This window comes from Pezoporus wallicus, unplaced genomic scaffold (assembly GCF_028554395.1).
Source record: "Pezoporus wallicus isolate ANWC-B61680 ecotype Strahan unplaced genomic scaffold, APGP_CSIRO_Pwel_v1 scaffold_7736, whole genome shotgun sequence".
NCBI classification, from domain to species: domain Eukaryota; kingdom Metazoa; phylum Chordata; class Aves; order Psittaciformes; family Psittacidae; genus Pezoporus; species Pezoporus wallicus.
This window is the reverse complement of record NW_026636574.1, coordinates 1,352,361-1,370,515: the sequence shown is the minus strand read 5'-3', so window position 1 is coordinate 1,370,515 and position 18,155 is coordinate 1,352,361. Positions and strand designations below refer to the sequence as shown.

Genomic DNA, 18,155 nt, shown 5'->3' with positions numbered 1-18,155 from the left:
ACTTGGAGAGAGATCAATGGATTCCTCCGTCCCTCTGCACTCCCCACACCGGGTAATGTTTGGCCTTTGCAAATATCCAGCCCCACGTGAGATGGGCCGGGCACTGGGTAGGGGAAGGAGCCTGGGCATGGGGATGGTACCTGTGTGGGCGTGAGCTCCCTGTGAAGTTGTCCTTGCCGTGCTCTCTAAGGGCAAGGTGATCCAGCCGCACTGGGACAGGGAAGATGCTCTCCATTGGAAAACCCAGGCTCCGCAGAAAAGTGCCATTCTCCCCTCTGAAAACAGCAGTCAGCCCAAGGGCATGCTCTGTGCTATGTGTAGAAGGGCAGGGTGTATTTTACTCCACACTCCACCTGTCCCCCCGTGTATTTCAGTGACTCATGAAGCTCTGAAGGGCTATTTCCGTGCTCCCACTGCAATCCCAGCACCTCCGGCTGCGCTGTCAGCACACCTCAGCTGCACACAGCACCCCCGCCGGCTCTATTCTTAGCAGCTAATAGCTGAAATAATTACTTTTGTCTCAGCGCTGTTGATTCCTTAGATTTGGAACTGAGCAAAACCTGCAGCTCTGGGAGCCCGGCTGCCCCATTCCTTCTTCCACCACCGGGAAGCGTTTCGGGCACCACACGGACCAGGAATGCTGCGAGACCGTGGGCAGAGCTGTGTTGGAGGATGCTAAATACCGTGAACCCAGCTTCTACACAGGGCATTAGCTCTGCTTTGAAGCAGCTTCGATGTTAATGTGGTGCCACCTCTTTGAAAACGATCTTGGCTTTTCCAGCTGGGATTTTCTTAGACTTCACAGGGTAAATTCCAGGAAGCCAGGTTTTCAAAGGGAGGGGAAGGCTTTCACCTGCAGCTTCCACTCCAGCACCTGCTTAGTTGTGTGGGCTTGCTTTGCACAAAGAATGCAAACATGACTACCCGATGCCAGCACATCCCCAACAGGTCCCAGGAAGGAACCCACACCTCCAGCTTTGCCACCTTTTGATCTCAACCCCAGATGTTCCATCCAATTCACAGAATCCCAGACTGGTTTGGGTTGGAAGGGAGCTTAAAGCTCATCCAGTTCCAACCCTGGCAGATGGGCTTGTTTCTGCTGGTATTCCTTGAATGGAGCTGGCTGGGAATTCTGTGATAGATTTCTGTTGGAAACCATCATTTTGCTGAGGTCATGTTTTGTGAGGGAGCTCTGACAACTTTCACATTTAGAAAAAGAGTTATCCCACATCAGCAGTTGGAAAACATTCTATTTTGCATTTTAAAGCCACTGTCAGGACTATTGGTTGGTAAACTGAAAAACACTGTGCTAAGGGACATTAACTTCTACATTCCCCTGTCCACCTCTGCCCCATTCTTTGCTCCTTCCATGCATCAGAGAAATAATGTCCCAAGCCATCACTTACGTGGCTGCTGAGGTCGAGGGATTATAGATTTACAGCTGTATGGGCTTGCTAAATTGGGCAGGAATTTGTTTGGCATAGTCGAGGCCTTTGCATTATTTGATCTCAGCCTTTTAGTTAAACAGGAACATGCCCTGATTTTAACAATCGCAGTTTCCTGCAGTCGGAGGAAGGAGTGGCCGATGGCATTTAAACCGAAAGCTGAGCCAAGGCTGCACCAGCAGGAAGCTGGAAGTGCAGGCAGCAGCACCAGGGTTTCCTTCGTCATTAAAAGGATCAAGGACCTTCCTCAGAGATTATTCTGTCACCCACAATACCAATAATTACGTACATGAGGGTCAGACTGCTGCAACGCCAGGCTACATTTTACTGCTATTAAGGTCACTGTAGCAGAAAACAGCATGGACAAGCACACATTTCTTCTGCTCCCTGATGCAGTGCTCCCTGATCCTTCCATGATGCTCACAGAAACTGTCAATTGACAGCAGATGTGGTAGCAACGGCTCAGGGTTCAATCACAGAATTATGGAACGGTTTGGGCTGGAAGGGACCTTAAAGCTCATCCAATTCCAATTCCACCCTCCTGCTATGGGCAGGGACCCCTGCCACTGGAGCAGCTTGCTCCAAGCCCCTGTGTCCAACCTGGCCTTGAGCACTGCCAGGGATGGGGCAGCCACAGCTTCTCTGGGCACCCTGTGCCAGCGCCTCAGCACCCTCACAGGGAAGAGCTTCTGCCTAAGAGCTCATCTCAGTCTCCCCTCGGGCAGGTTAAAGCCATGCCCCTTGGCCTGTCCCTACAGGCCCCTGTCATGACATCTTGTTATGCTGTCCAGCACTATCCACACTTTTTCTTTCAATTAGCACGGCAAGCACTGTTTCAGTCAGTGACTAAGTTACTCCTCACTCTGGACTGGCTACTTTCACTGGTGAGAGTGATCTTCCCTGTCCCTGGCCACAGCCAGAGATTATTTCCAGTTACCAAGCTTGCTTCCTAGCCTGGGACTTAGAAAACCAAAGTTGTGCCTCCTGCTTTTAGGAGTTGTTTGACCCCAATCAAACAACACAAACCAGTAACAAAACATGAGCATGGGCTCCATTTCAAACAGAAAACCAGCCCAGATTTTTACCACAGAATCCCAGCTCACAGAAAATGCCAAATCCTGACCAACAGTGTGAGAAGATGCCTTTATTTTTGGGGTCCTCATTCAGTCTTGAGTGCTGAAGCTTCCCAGTGTGCCAAGCTTTCCCAGTTACGCACTCAAGCAGTTCCCCATCGCAGTGCAGCTTTGAGACTTCTTGTGAGCCCGAGTGCCATCATAAAGTAAATACTTACACGCAGGTAAAGGTCGAAATGTTCCATGGCTGGTGATCTGCAAATGCAAGTACACCATAGAATAAATGCTGCCTTACTCCTGAAAGCAATGAAAATGACATAACATGAAATAAATCAAAGCTCCATTTTACTTAAGATTGACAAAATCATTGTGAGTTAAAAGCACCAGTCAGCTGTCCCATTTCTGAGCCTCCGAGCCTTTGATCTTGCTTCAGTGCTCTACACAATCACATTCAGAGCTTCACGGTGTCTCGTGGGTCCAGTGAGATGGCCTCTGCCTGGCCTGCACCGCCCTGGCACGTTGTAAATCATCCGGATGACAATGAGGAAAACAGGGAACGGGGGAAATCCGCACTGCTCCTGCATGTTGGAGCTTCTGAGAGAACTCCGGGGTAACTGAAACCAGCACAGGCAGCTGAACATCACAGAAAACACTGCCCTACTTTAGTGAGTATCGCTGCTGGATGACTCATTTAAGTAGCCGTAGAGCTCTTACAGTTTTACGTTCGTTAACTGAAGCAGTTAATGCAGCTTCGGCCACAGAGCGTACGTGTAAGGCTTGAAGTCCCGTGGGTTTGATTGCATAAGAAACCTCGTACTGTGGCATTTAGTTGATCAAGCACTACTTCTTGTGGTCACATGGACGTCTGATTTCCCCTTGCATCAGCTACAACAGATCTTTTCCATCTTTTGAACCGGTGCCTACCTGTTCAATTCACAAGGGTCATCCCCTCCATCCCACACAGGGAGCCTGTGCTGCTTGCCCAGGTCCTGAGCTCACAGGATCTTTTTGATTGTAGAATCCTATGTGAAAAAGCAGGAGCTTGCAATTCTTCTCATTTGTGTCTGGGTATAACAGGTGTCATTTTCAGTGTAGTACAGACAAATCCCAAAATAGTTCCAGCTCTTCAGATGCTGCAAAGAGAAAAAATAGTGGTTACTTCAGCTTTGGTTGTAGTGAAAAACCCAGAGCTCACAGCCAGCTCTGAAGTCCAGAGTTAAAATGGCAGATGTAGTAGTGATCTGTCCCTTGATTCTGTTTTTCAAATGGGCTGCTGGCTCCCTCACTCGCTCTTTTGTATATCCAGACCGACGCACGAACTCCCTCAGACGGTGCTGGCTCTCCATTAGCTTCCCTTTGATTCCCGATGCTGTAGCTACCACTGATCCTCCTCCACATTTCCCGGTTTTGAGGCTACAAGACAGCAGAGCTCTGCTTCCCCTGCCTGGTGCTGTGGCTGACTGGAGGCACCGGAGTTAATCTGGGGGATGGTCTTGGGGCGCAGAGGCAAGGAGAGAGTGTGCTGGGTGAAGCCTGCTGTGAATACAAACTGCCTGTGGACTTTGACAGAGATTATTGGATTCTGGTACTCCAGGAACACAGTTATTAGTTCCCCTGCCTACACTGAGCATTTTGAATCTGTGTGTGCGATAACACTTATTAATACTGTTCAGATTAAAAGGAGCCTATAGCTTTTTAGCACTTTGACTACCTTATCTTACAGAATCCTTCTGCCCAGCTGCAGAACCACATTCAGCTCAACGTCCTGCACCCAGCATAGCAGGGTCTTGTGGGTCCAGCAGCAGCCTCCTGCTTTTATGCCTGAAAGACCTGTGTTCATTCACAGGAGCAGCTCCTTTTCAGTTGCCTTGTGCTTCAGGGTACATGCCTGCTGAGGATTTGCAAGACGCAGGCCTAAAATCCTTTCTTTTAGGAAGTCCAGTATCAGTTCCTGTCACCGAAACAGTTAATCAAAAAGCACCAACTCTCTCCTGGAACGTGTGTGTGCGAGCGCGCGTGTGTGTGTTTTTGTTTTTTAGAGCCAAGAAGATTTGCTTTGGTTTTTTTAAAGCAGAAACCACCACAAAGTTGGCTGTGGTTTCAGCTGCGCTCGTTCGAGATTTGTACTTGCTGACTACCAATCCTAAAAGAGTTAACCTAGTAAGGATGACTCAGAAGCAGAGAAGGAGATGCGAGGCTCCGAGCCTCGCAGGAAGCAGAGAAACAGAGGTGAGGAACATAATAATTACCAAAAAAAGGTGCAGAGTCCAGGAGCGACGCTCCCCTCGGTTTGCCTGGCCCTGGCACCGCTGGCACGGGCTCCCTGGAAAGCTGCAGTTCCGCTCTTATAACACAGGGAGCAGGCTGGAGAATTTAGAGCTGCGTCACAGAGCTCAGCGAGAGAGTGAGAGAGCAAGCTCCGTCGATAGGTCTTACCAGCAACAGCCCTGCTGCAGCAAGAGGGGAGAGAAGCAGCAAGAGAGGCAGAGAGGGCTCCAAAAAGAGAAGTAACGCTAACACCAGGGACTGTGCTCCTGCCACCATCCAGTGTCCTTTAAAGATCGCATTCGGGCTCGCTTGGCGTAGGAGGCTTCGCCCATTGACGATGCTGGAGACCCGGCGCGCTTAATCCCATGGGGAGGGAGAGTGGGCAGACACCAAAAGGGTTAACGGAAAGGAAATTTCTGGAACCTTCTATTCTGCGGCGCTACACAGCGAGCGGAGGGCTGAGGACTGCGCAGATGGTGCACGGGCAGAGCTCTTCGGTCCGGTTCGTCTTTCTCACGTACGTACCCTTTGATCAGGATGGGGCTTGAGCTGCATCTACGTATTTAAATTATTTGCAGGGCGTCCCTTTCCCCCGGCGCCCCCGAGTTCAGCTCCCAGAGTGCCTTTCTTATTATTTTGGCTGGGTATGATTGCTCTGTTCTGCGTCAGAGCTGTTTTCTCAATGGAACGACGGCACAGGTTGTACTAATGTCACTCTTGCCGGCATTGCTGTACTGCAGAGGAGGGTAGTAGTGGTGGGGGAGAGATGACAACTTTGCAAAGACTGCTGTTTTCATGTTTTGCTTGGGTTTTTTATCTCTCCCCCCCCACCCCCCCACCCTCCCCCCCCCGGCAGCTCTGTAAAGGCTGGCACGTTGGCAGGGCTTTGGCGGAGGGGTTAACAGGCGCTCTGCGTTTCAGAGCTCGGAGGTTTGTCACTGCGTAGTTTGCAAAGTGGTAAACGGTGACGCAGTGATCATTGCAGGGCATGTCGTCCAGTTTTTAAAAGCACTGGGGAACAGGTAGACGGTGCCTTCCAGACGCTTCCACACCAGCTGAAAGGGGTTAAAGATGAGTCGAGACGGGAAGCTAGCGTTTAGGGATTAAATGTCATCATTTTGGCGTTGGAAAGTTGTTTACCTTGCTCTCTCCGTGTCTCCATGTTGGCAGCCTTCCAGCTCACATGTGATAGTCTTCCCTGTACTGCTGCATCATTAACTAAGTGGCAGAGCTGGCTCCCCATTGGCCGGGGAGGGCTCTCAGCCCAAAGGCGCCGTCCGATTGGTGGAGGAGGTGATGGCAGGTGAAAAGCTCTCTCTGATTGGTCGAGAACTGGGTGTCAAATCTCAACGTTGATTTCACTTGCTTCAAAGTGCCGGCAGCTCCCTGCCCGCTCCTGCTGGGATCCTGGGTGTCCCACAGGCAGGGGCAGCAGGCAGGACAGCAGCAGTTACCTCCTCGGTGCAGTGGGTGCTGGTCCTTGCTCCCACGGTTGTCTCTTTTGTGGGTGCCGGTGAGGTTTCATTTTGCTGTGCAGTTCCGATGATGACGTGTCAGAGCTCCAAACCACGGGGAAGGGGAAAGTCCTGGGGTTTGGGGCTTTTCTCTGTGCTTGCTTTCTTCCTTCTCCCTTTTAAGGTGGTTTAGTGTGAGCAGGACTGTAAACTGCTCAGGGCAGGGACTGCACCTGGAAATTATGTCGTGGGAAAAAGCAAAGCGAAGAAGACTCTTGCCCAAACTCAGCTTTTGTTTGCCCAAGTGCGAGTTTGCCACAGGCTCGGTAACATCAGGAAGGGCTGAAGACAGTCTTGAGTGATGGGTCTGTAAAGGTTTGCCAAAGAAATAATAAGGTTAGAAAGCAGGAACTGAAGGATCGGGAAGGACTGGGTAAGGATGGATGGGAGATGTGGGCAGAGAACGGCTCCAGAGAGAGGATAAGGAAATGAAGGGGAGAACATTCTTCTCTCTTAACCGTTTACTATACTATTTTTTCACCTCTCTTCTTAAAGTGACCAGCAGTGAAGATGGCAACTCTGCCTGGAAGTGCTGAGGACACAACCAGCTTTGAGCTTGGTCCTTCTGGCCGAGGAAGCCTCCTGATTATGCAGTGGAGTGGTAACTTTGCTTTCTCATGCGGCAGGGAACGTTTTTCCATAGCCTTTCATCATACTGAGGCTTAAACAAGTTTAAAGATAGGGTAGCATAAGCATTTAATCTGTATTACTCACTCGCTGACCTCTCAAGTGTCAGGTCCGGTTGTTTAGCAACAACTGCTGGGTTCAGAACTAGCTCAAACATGCTGCATCCGCCGTCTCCATTACTTCAGCGTAGCCTGTCCTGTGAGTGAGAGGGAGAGAGAGAGAAGGGCTGTATTTACACACATACACCCACCCTGACCAAATTTTGGTTACAAAAGCCATAAAGGCCGTAGGCGCTGCGGTTTTATCCTCGGCTCCGCTCTTTTGCGCAGTGCCATAGACGGGAGGACGCCATTCCCAACAGCAATGCGGAGCTAGGAGCAGGGAGGGAAGGAGAAAACAGACAGTAGGTGCCACTCCCTACTTTTTCCCCCCCTCATTCCCATCTCCACCTTTCTTGCCTCTCCCTTTTTGTGCCAGATTCCATAGGGAATTTCAGACTCTTACTGCAGTCGTCACAACCCCTCCTGACTCACTGAGCCTTCACTGGCTTTAGCTGGCTCCCTTGGAGCATCCTTGCCTCCTGCAGCGCCAGTTCCGCAGAGCAGGGGAACAACAGGAATAGCAGCAACAACGGTGGTCCCTGCAGCAAGACAGACAGGCATAAAAACACACAAAGATAGGAACAGGGCAGTCATAGAGGTAAATCTGTACAGCCAGGAGATAGACTAAGAAACAGTGATCTGTGGCATAGAAGATGGGTGGGTGGTACAGACAACCCTTTGCATAGTTCCCCATCACACCTGTGGGGGGAAGGACCGAGTTAATTTGCAAAGCTGTTGTCTCTTCCAACCTGGCATTCTATGACATTTCCCAGTCCTTCGAACCGAGGTGAAACTGGCAGTCAGTGCACTTGTTTGGGCATATACGTACTTCTTGAGTATCTGTGTGCAGTGTTGGGATGCATTTGGTTTGATTTCTTTTGCTACCATCTTTCTGCCACAGTGCTAGTTTAATTGCGTCTAACTGCAGGGAGGGTAAGGAGACAGAGATAAAAGAGGAGTTATTTCAATGTTAAACTTCAGCTGTAAATCTCATTACTCAGGAATTGAGGTTACTGTCAGCAGGTAAATCTGTGGGACTGGCAAGAAACAAGGCTAAGAAGGGGACGGACATGGCATATTTCTGTAGGACAGTAGCGATTTTGTGCATGGGGATGGTGGTGGTGTTGTACGTGGCTAACTGTTCCATAATGGCTTTCTGCGTATTGATGCAAAAGCACTTGGGCAAGCTGTGATTTCTTCCTCCCTCTGACACTTGTGTGTGTGTGACATTGTGTAAGCTGATTCATTTCTTCTAGAGTTTGGTTTCCTTCCTTTGCAAAGTGGGGTTTATTCTACCTCTCTGCCTTAGTGCGGCATAATGACGCAGTGTTTAACGCGCTGGGGCTGTTGGCAAAATACGTGCAATTTTCGTGGGCATTTTGATTGTTGAAGGACTGCAAAATTTGGTAAAGGAAGTTACGGATTGCAAATGCTCATGACATAAATTTAAAAGCATTACCATCTTCTTCTTCGCTGCTATCGAGGGAAGGCTCTCTGAATGACGCGACAGCCATGATCTCCTGCTGCACTTGTTTTGCCGATGGTCATGTTACATCTGTGACGCAGCCCGATTTTGCTGTTGGCTCCTGTCTGTGCTTTATGGAGTTGAGCTGAGGAAGGCACAAGCTTGAATACGGTTAGAAACATTCATTTAATGTGGATGGTAAAGTTCACAACCATACCTGAAGTGGCAGGGATATTGGCATCCTCCTATCTCCCCACCCGCAGATGGTGAAGGGATCTGGATGAACACAACAGCACCTCTGGCCATTTTGTTGCTCGCAGGGTAGGCTCTGAGCCTGCAGCACTGCTGCTGCTGCTGCTGTTAATTTCCATGTTACACAAATACTGCGTCGGGCTCTGTGTCAGGAGCTTTACTGATGCTGTGAGAAGCTTCGAGTCTACAAGTAAATGTTTTGCTTGTCTTATTTGGGAATATTCATTAAAATATCCAAATGCCAAGTGTTCTACCCTCACTCCTCTTACAATTTACTTCCAGACGTAGCCAGAAAATTCACTGCTGCTGCGTATTTTTAATAAAACAGTGTTTTCTTACTGTTTAATATGGGTGTGGCTGGAGGGGAAAGACAAGATTTCAGTCGGTTAAGTATCTGTATCGCTGATGCTAATGGACAGATGTAGGCAAAAGCTATGAGTTGCCCATATTCTCTATATATCCATATATAGATAATCCCAAGGCTATGTTGTGAAGATGCCTGTGTAATGGAACAAGAAGGGAGGACTCTCTTCTGTTCCACTCACCCCAAAGTTTTGGTGCAGAGCAGTAGAAAAAGCCAACATAAGAATGTCACAAAATGGTTTCAGCAGCATTCAGAAATGCCAGTGCCGTTTATACTGGCACAGCTCCGAGAGAGGTACCATGAGCTGCCTGCTGCAAGGTCATTCCCTGGACTCACTGTCACCAACCAGTTAGTTCAGGAACTCTCAATCCACATTTCTTGCAACTGTGGCAGTGCTTGAGTCCTGAACCTGGAGGTGAGGCTTGAAAATTAATGTTACTGCAGTTGTGAGCCACTGGGTCCAAAACTGTAGATCCCCAACACTCCTGCGTCTCTGAGGTGTTTTAAAATCGCTATGTATAATTTGTTTCTTGTGCTAACTACAAACACTTTGCACCAGTTCCCTCACCTGCTTTTCCCCCAAGACTTCCTTTGGGCTGCTGGGAATCAGCAGTGGTGGTGTAGTTAAGGACTAGGCATCAACTTCCGCCATGTTCCAGAAAAAATAAGTGTCTGCCTGTATTTGGAGTTCTGTTCCTGCACTTGTTACCAGGTGGACTCGGCCAGCGGCTCCAAGTTCACCAGTGGCTCTTAAGCTGGTATCATCTCTCGTGTGCTTGCAGTTCCAAGTACCTCAGCTCAACAGCAGCCTTGTTCCCTCCTAGGTTTCCACGCTTTTCTCTGGTGTTCCTGTTTGTCCCTGTCACTAGTTTTTGCAGTTGCCTCGGGGCAACATCAGCCGTGGATATGTTTGGGCTGGCTGTCGTCTTCTCACCTTCACAGGCAGCAGCAGAGTGGTTAATGCCTCAAGGATCTTGAGCAAAATAAGTTATTTTTTCCCCATCCTGCCCTGACCACGTTTAAAGTCAGCCTTAGCTTTCAGTAGCATTATTCTCTACTTTTCAAAGGGAAAGAACCTGGCTGCTAATCCTGATGCCAGTGACGACTCTTCGCCTACAGGGAGGCATATGTGAGAGCTTGTCTGCTAAAAACTGAGCCAACACAGTGTGATTCAGACCTTAAGCTTTCCAAGGAAGAGAGCTATTTCTGAGTTAAGCACATCTCTTCAGCTCCCCACACAAACACTCTTTATCCAGTGCAAATGGTGCATAGTAGGTGTCCAACAGCAGCCACTGGTATTTGGATATACAGCTCAAATGCTTCTTAAACATTGATGATGGCTCTCAAACATACAGCAAAGTTTCAGTGACAGGATGATGGAAATCCTGGGAACAGGTACAAACCCGCAGCTCACGTGCTCAGGGAAGTCAGCCATAAGTTCGGCCCCTGGTTTTCTCCAGCTTTTTTGCCAGGTCCTTATACTGCAGATAGTGTGAAGCTATGGCAGGGTAGTGAAGGCATGTTTTCGAACATACAGATTAAAGGCAAGGTTATACTTCAGTGAATGTGTGGCACAGAAACTCTGCTTTTCACTGGCACAGGACATTCTTTTGTCTCTTGAACGACACAAAGAAAACCACAGCTTCCCTTGACATTACCTAAAGTCGCTTTTGGGGAACACTACGTTCCTGAGCTGATCATACAAATCACAACAATAATCTCCCTGGGCCTGCTTTTAAGACCTGTATTGACTGATACTTTATATTCTAAGGTGATGCTTAGGTACAGAAGTTAAGAACAGAAAATTGCTTTCCTGGTTTCAGCTACTTTGGTGGATGTTTTTAGTGCAGTTCTGGAATGTGCTGTTCAGTCACGCTGTGCTTGGCTAAATTAGACGAGCTCTCATTGCTGCACCTTCCTGATGCTCTTCCATGACCTAGGTCATGAAAATGCCATGCTTTTCTTCTCCTCTGTAGGTTTGCCCAGTTTCACCTTACTGTTCCTTGTGAAATCTGAAATCCTTCAGAGGATTCAGTGCTTCTGTAGTTCCTGTGCCCTCCAAATAGGCTGTGGTTTTGCTTAGGAACTCTCAGAGTTTAACCCCAGCTGGCAACTAATGCCACTTGCTCGGTTCCCCCCCTGCTCCCTGTGTAGGATGGGAAGGAGAATCAAAAGAAGTAAAACCCGTAAGCTGAGGTAAGAGCAGTTAAATAATTGAAATAAAGTAAAAAAAAATATATATATATATATATTAAAATGGTAACAAAAGAGAGAGGAGTAAGACCCCCCAAAACCAAGTGATGCACAGTGCAATTGCACACCGATGCCCATCCCATCCGGAATCAGCAGCTCCCAACCTACTCCCTCTAGTTTCTATACTGAGCATGAGGTTACATGGTATGGAATATCCCTGTGGCTAGTCGAGGTCAGCCATCCTGGCTGTGCTCCCTCCCAGCTTCTCGTGCCCCTCCTCGTTGGCAGAGCATGGGAAACTGGAAAGTCCTTGACTTAGGGTAAGCACTACTTAGCAACAACTACAACATCAGAGCGTTATCAATGTTATTCTCAGACTAAAGACAAACCACAGCACTGTACCAGCTGCTAGGGAGAAAATTAACTCTATGCCAGCTGAAACCAGGATAAACGCAAAAGTGGAAGAAAACTGGATGACTCCAGGCAGACCAATTCAAATCAGCAGATGGGAATCACAAGATTAGAAACTGTAGCCCTAATACCCAACACTCCTAGAATTGTCACCATGCTAAAATCACTCCCTTCAGATCAGAATAGAATCACAGACTGGTTTGGGTTGGAAGGGACCATAAAGCTTATCTAGTTCCAAGCCCCTGCCACAGGCAGGGACGCCTTCCTCTAGACCAAGTTGCTCAAACCACCCACTGTGCCTAGGTCAGTGCTGGCATTCAAGTGTCTTGCCCTCAGAATGGCATGTTCTATATCCAAACCACCAATACCCGTGTGCTGACTGCCAGCTTGTTGCTCAGCATTGTGCAGGAGAATCCTGGCTGGCACCAAACCCATTCTGGGAACAAGCACTGTCAAAACTGACTCAAAGCAGCAAGAGTTAACCACACACTGGCATGCCTTCAGGGAGGCCATCGTGCAAAGAGAAAAGGCTGAGATGCACCTCTAAGACCTCATCACAAGCCCGATTTCAGCCATTGCAAGTGGTACCTATCACCTGTGCAGCCCTAAATGGGCTGGAAAAGCTGCTTCATTAAATAAAGAAGCAAACAAAACCCCTCACCCCCAAACCCCGGAACATTTGGACTGTTTAAAAAAGGAAGGGTTAGACTGACAGGCAGCTCGCTGACAGCTCAGCACAGTTAGACAAACGCTCTGACAGATTACCCTTAATAGGAATCCAAATTAGTGACTTGAATATCAAGCTGGCCTGAGTGTCCCATCACTCAAACAGAGCTAAATGGGACAATAAGCTCCACAGGCTCTTATCCACAGTATGCCACAGCCCAGCATCCAGTCTGCCTTTGGGTTTGGGGGCAGATGGCACAGGGGTTGCAGACCCAGCATACCTGGCTTTTAACTTTACTGTTTATACTGCAATTGTAAAGCTACGATAGTAGGACTAAAGGAATAGGCTACGTTCAGCTCTGGAGTTTGTATTCTGGTCCTACTCAAAGAAAAAAAATCCATTATGCTTCAAACTCCCAAGAGAACTACATGCTTTTGCTGCCCATAATAATAGCAGCATCCCTAGAGCCATCTTCTAGTCACAAGCATCAGCTTCACCAAGCAATGCAGCATCCACTCTACCTTCACTCAGCCTGGGTCAGTGCTACTGCTGACACAGAAATCATTACACCCTCCTTACTAGCTCAGACTGCATGTTAGGGCACATTTGTCCATACCTGACCCACGCAACACCACACAGTAACAGAACTGCACAACAAACAGATGCAGTTACATGCTCCCCTGGGCTGAGGAAGCTTTTTTTGAAACCTTAGAAGTTCACTCATTTCAATTCACCTTACAGGTCACCACTTGCACTGTCACACCCCTCTGTCCTGCACCTGGCCTTGCTCTGACTCATTCCTTGACTGAGGATGATGCATCAAGCTCCAATTCTCTGTATGTACAACGGGAACGCTTTCTGTAGGGGAGACCAGAGCGTGATGAACCATGAGTTTCACTCCATGGTTTGCACACAGGGCTATAGAGAGATCCGTTTTGCTGTAGGTTGTAAAAAATCAGCTCTGTGACATCAGGCTTGCCTTGCTCCTGCAGACTAGATTAAATGTCTTGGGCTAGGGAGGAAGATCCCTTTATGGGGGAGGCCGGGATTTCTTCCCTTTCTGCCTTTGTCTCGTGTAGAATGTATAAAGCAGTGTGGAGTCCATGAAAGGCTTTGAGATGTTCCTCTGAAAGAAGCTACAGAACAGTACTGCTACTAAAATGTGTTTCAAAAAGGAGCAAGAAAACAGAATCATAATATTGTACTTTTCCTACTGTTATGTATTGAAAACTCCAGAACCCACTGACAAAGCCAGCTATAGCTGATAGTACTTGCTTGTCTCCACACATATGTGTGTGTCCATATGTACACCCTGAACACACACCCAGCAAATGTCTGAGATGAGCACTGATTTATTTTTCTGCATGGGTGGTATTAACAGTTGAGTGCTGTGTATCACAGGGTCTTGAACTACTTTCTTTTCCTCCTTCCCTTTGCATGCTGCCTGCCCAAGCACGCTGCTAGGTTTGGAAAGAACAGCCTACACTGGCAGAGATGTATCCCTCATAAAAAGTGTACCTGCAGTTTGGCAGAAAGGGCTGACATCTTCTGGCTGCTTGCAGTGAAGGGGGAGCTTGTCAAGGCTATAAGACAAGCTTCAGGTGGTCTGGAGGAAGGGCAGCAGCTCTGTAATTATGCTGAAGTGAAACATGGTTTTATCAAGCTAACAAATGAGGCACTGGTCATCGACTGCTGCATGGGATTTCTTGGAGAGGTTAGTCTCCTTTGGAGAGGGGAAGGTATGCATGGGTGTTCAGACCCAGTTCAGACTGCTGACAGAAGGGAGACTGAAATGAGCTCTTAGGCAGAAGCTCTTCCCTGTGAGGGTGCTGAGGCGCTGGCATAGGGTGCCCAGAGAAGCTGTGGCTGCCCCATCCCTGGCAGTGTTCAAGGCCAGGTTGGACACAGGGCCTTGGAGCAAGCTGCTCTAGTGGAAGGGGTCCCTGCCTGTGGCAGGGGGCTGGAATTGGATGAGGTTTAAGCTCCCTTCCAAACCATTCCATGATTCTATACCTCTAAGAGAAGCTCTCATTTTGAGCAGCACAAACATAACTGACATTTCCACCAACTGTTTTCTAAAACCCTAATATAAAGATTTCTTTTTACTGTTAAGCCACATGCTTACTACCAAGACAAGAAAAAACCAAAGCAACCCCCACCTGCAGCCTGTTTCTGAAAGATGCTGCTGTGGTACTTTATCTGGGCTGCAACCAAGCTCTTGTCAGCAGTAACTCTCAGTCCAGCTTTTCACTGGTACGTGTTAACACTGATATTACAGGGTGCCTCATAAATAACTGTGCCAGCAAGACAGACACTGGGGAGGGAACCTGCTTTCCACTTGTCTTTCACCCTGTTGCCCCAGATAATGGATTTAGAAACTACAGTAAATATGCAGACTGTAATCTAGTACAGTTCTTTCCCCTTCCTCCACCCCACTTTCTTGGAAGGACATGCTCTTTTTCTCTGAGCTTTCCTCTGCTGCCTGTGGGTGTGCATTAGGATGTAGGCACTGAAGCAGATTCTTGGATCTGGTTACAAAACTAATGCAAAGAGCTGCCAAAAACCCAGGGCATCAATAAGTGAAACTCCCAGCTCCAGTTCTGCTGCACTCCATTCCATTTTACATCAGCTTCTGCATCATCAAAGGTGAGACATGGTGGCCAGGCTTTCGTAGATCCTGAGTTATGCATGTGTGGAGTCATATGCAGAGGTAAGACACCCCATCTATTCCCACTGTACAATGCCGGGTGACTACCATGGGCTGTGCTGCACTAGAGCACTGCTCAGCCCTACTCCCATTCCAGTAACCATCAGCCACTAGCTTTCACACTCTCCTACTTCCTCGACAACTTTTGCTGAACCATTTACAGTTTGATTTGCAAATGCTCCTTTTTTAGGTTTTGTTCTGACCCACACTTGGAGTAGTTTCCATGCAATTTATTTTCGTTACCCCTATATGAATTCCAAACTTGTCTCACTAAACTCCACAACTCCTTGCTTATTACAAGCATGCTAATTGCAGGCTGCATGATACAGCTGACAGAGGCAGTTCCATCACGATAGTCACATTTCCTTCCCCTGTCCCAAAGCACCTCATCTGTCCTGTCCTCTCTGCTGATGCTGAGCTCAGGAAGCAATGGAAAGCCACACCACTTTCTCCCTTGGACAGAATGAGGTTTATAGCCTGGTTCCATGGCAGTGGCATGAAGAAAGTGTTCTGTACAACACAAACTCATCACCCAGCACTATCATACTGCACTTCAGGAGCCTTTTTCAGTGCTTGCTGGTCAAGAGCTTCAGCATATTCCACCTGGCTGTGAAAGGAAATGAGTTACTGCCAGAGTGGTGGGTTTCTTCATCACATATTTTCCTCCTACACCAGGCTCAACTATTCATAAGATGCTAAAAAAAAATCTGTGCCAATAAAGTAACTAACCCAAAGTTCACTGTCTTCCTTTCTAATCAAATTCAATAAATGAATTTTTCTTTAGGTACGATGGAGATGAAGGATTTTCTCTCTCAGTCTGCAGCCAAGCACCAGATGTGTCTTCCTCTGGAAGCTGGTTTCACATGGTGGCTTAGATTTTCCCACTTTGTATCTAGCACCATTTGAAATCAGTGTTCTAGGAGCAAGAATTACAGCGTGGGAAGAGAGCAAGCAGCTGCTGAATGCACCAATGGCCTCTACTCCTTAAACCAGCACTTTTCCCACTGGCTATTTTTTTGCCAGCCATCCACTTTGTAACATCATCTGACTTATAGACACTCATACAAGCACTGTATGCACCCTCTCAAGCTAGGGCCACCACAGAACAGCTGCCTTCCAATGTATTTCTACTTAATAAACAATGGATATGAGTTCAAGTTGTCCAGAGTAAAGTGATCCAAAAGTTGCATCAAAACCAATGCAGTACTTCTTGCACCTTCACAGGCAGAGTGTGTTTCCTTTATTATACAGTCACTCAGATCCTAACATTTACTTAAAGCAAATGTATTTCCACTCTGTGCCTGGGGACTCTGTGGCCATAGAACTTATCATTCCGTAGCTCCCTGAGACTTGCAAACACAGAACAACCTGAAGTCAGCAGTTAAACACAAAAGTGCCTTCAGCAATCATGCTGCTGTCATGCTGGTACCCACAGAATCTACTCGAAGTTTATTACCGGTAACTTGTAGTACTGTTTCTGTAGTCTTCTATCCCCTTGCATCCAAACCACTAAAACGAAGCTAAACTATTTCTTGTTCAACCTCACCATTGTCAAACATTCTACACAGAACAGACGATCGCTGTGTGGATGAAGCGTTTGATCAGAGCACTGAATAGTCAACTTTAAAGAACATGTAGCTGCCATCTACAAGAGGATCCTTCTCTGAGCCAGGAAAATGTCTCTTACACAGGCTGACCGATTTCTCTTGGTGTTCAGAGTCTCAGTTTTTGTCTAGCACCATTTGAAATCGGTTATGATGTAGGGGGAAAAGCAACAGTAATGGAAAACTTCATTCCCCCGCCCCCCAAAGTCCTTAGAGACAAACACCACCAAAGGCACAGACTTCACTAACACGGTATGCTTTTCTGTTCTCCGACCTGAAGTTACACCTGGCCATCCTGCTCAGAAGGAGGACAGTCAGCATCACGCTCAACTAGGAGGGATGCTTCAAGAGAAAGTGAAGCATCTGTTCAAACACCTCACTCAGATTCTTCAACTCAAGCAAGCCAGGGCCCATGTGTCAGCAGAGCCACCTAACCTTGACTGGTTATATTCCATGTGCTATTTGTTTGCCTTAACCTGTTATTTACTCAGATCTTTTTTTCCTTTGAAATAAAATTGTGTCCTACTTGGTATCAAGCTCTGTCTCAGGCAGACAGATGACATGTTCCCTGCAGGACAATACCTGATTGCTGCAAGTCTCTTCATTTCAGTCCCCAGCTCCATTTTCAACCCCATGAACCATGCTCAGAAGTGAGCATTTACACTGAAGTGTACCACTGAGAACCCCACCAGCCACTGACACTATACGCAATGTTCAAGTAGCACCTATGTTTGGTTACTCCCACAGCGAGACCATCACTTGCTTTACCAGTAGATGGCAACAAGAGATTTTTACTACATGCAGCCCTTTTCTTAGCACAAAGTTCATGTGTTCGTGACTCTTTAATTATCAGCTCCAGATTCTAAAGTGAAGGAATTCACCTGGGACTGAGTTTTAGAGAAATGGTACAGAATTAATGGCAATGAGGACAAATTCAATTGTAAGTGTTTCAGTCAGATTGCCTGTCCCGTCAGTGCTCACTGCAATCCCCAAACTTTGGAGATTGTAAACCTGTGTAGTCTACAGATAGCAATTCTCAGTCCACACCAACTCCTGTTGACTATCACAACCTCAACTGAAAATAATATGATTCTATGATTCTATATTAGTTATTTTTCTATTGCATCCTCTCAAAGGCTTTATCTTCTAAGGCAGCTCACTCCACATGTTTCTTTGAAAAGAAAATTAAGCATATTGTGAATGTAAAACTCAGAACTAATCACATTCTACTTAACATCTGACACACACTGGACAACAGTGCCAGAACACTGAGCTTTGCTCTTAGTATTGTACCGCAACAGCCACCTGATAATCTGTCTCATCTCCATCAAGCTTTTAACACATTTTTCAGGAGTGAACGCTGGTTTGGGAAGGATCTGGGATATTCCCTTCCCTTCCAAAAGAAAACCAAATGCTGCTGAGCAAATCAAACCGCATTCTCTACACTGCCAAACTGCAAACTTC

The 18,155-nt window shown here is 47.4% G+C and overlaps 1 long non-coding RNA gene across 2 annotated transcripts; it reads left to right on the top strand.

Moving 5' to 3' along the window:
• The first annotated feature begins 5,176 nt into the window (after positions 1 to 5,176).
• On the top strand, positions 5,177 to 17,272 carry LOC130594675 (uncharacterized). Of its 2 annotated transcripts, XR_008971135.1 has the most exons (3): positions 5,182 to 5,303; positions 6,796 to 7,129; positions 7,465 to 7,583. It is a non-coding gene; the product is annotated as an uncharacterized LOC130594675 (long non-coding RNA). The 2 variants fall into 2 exon arrangements; XR_008971134.1 differs by lacking the exons at positions 6,796 to 7,129; positions 7,465 to 7,583 and adding an exon at positions 15,872 to 17,272 and having other exon boundaries at positions 5,177 to 5,303.
• Positions 17,273 to 18,155: the final 883 nt, after the last annotated feature.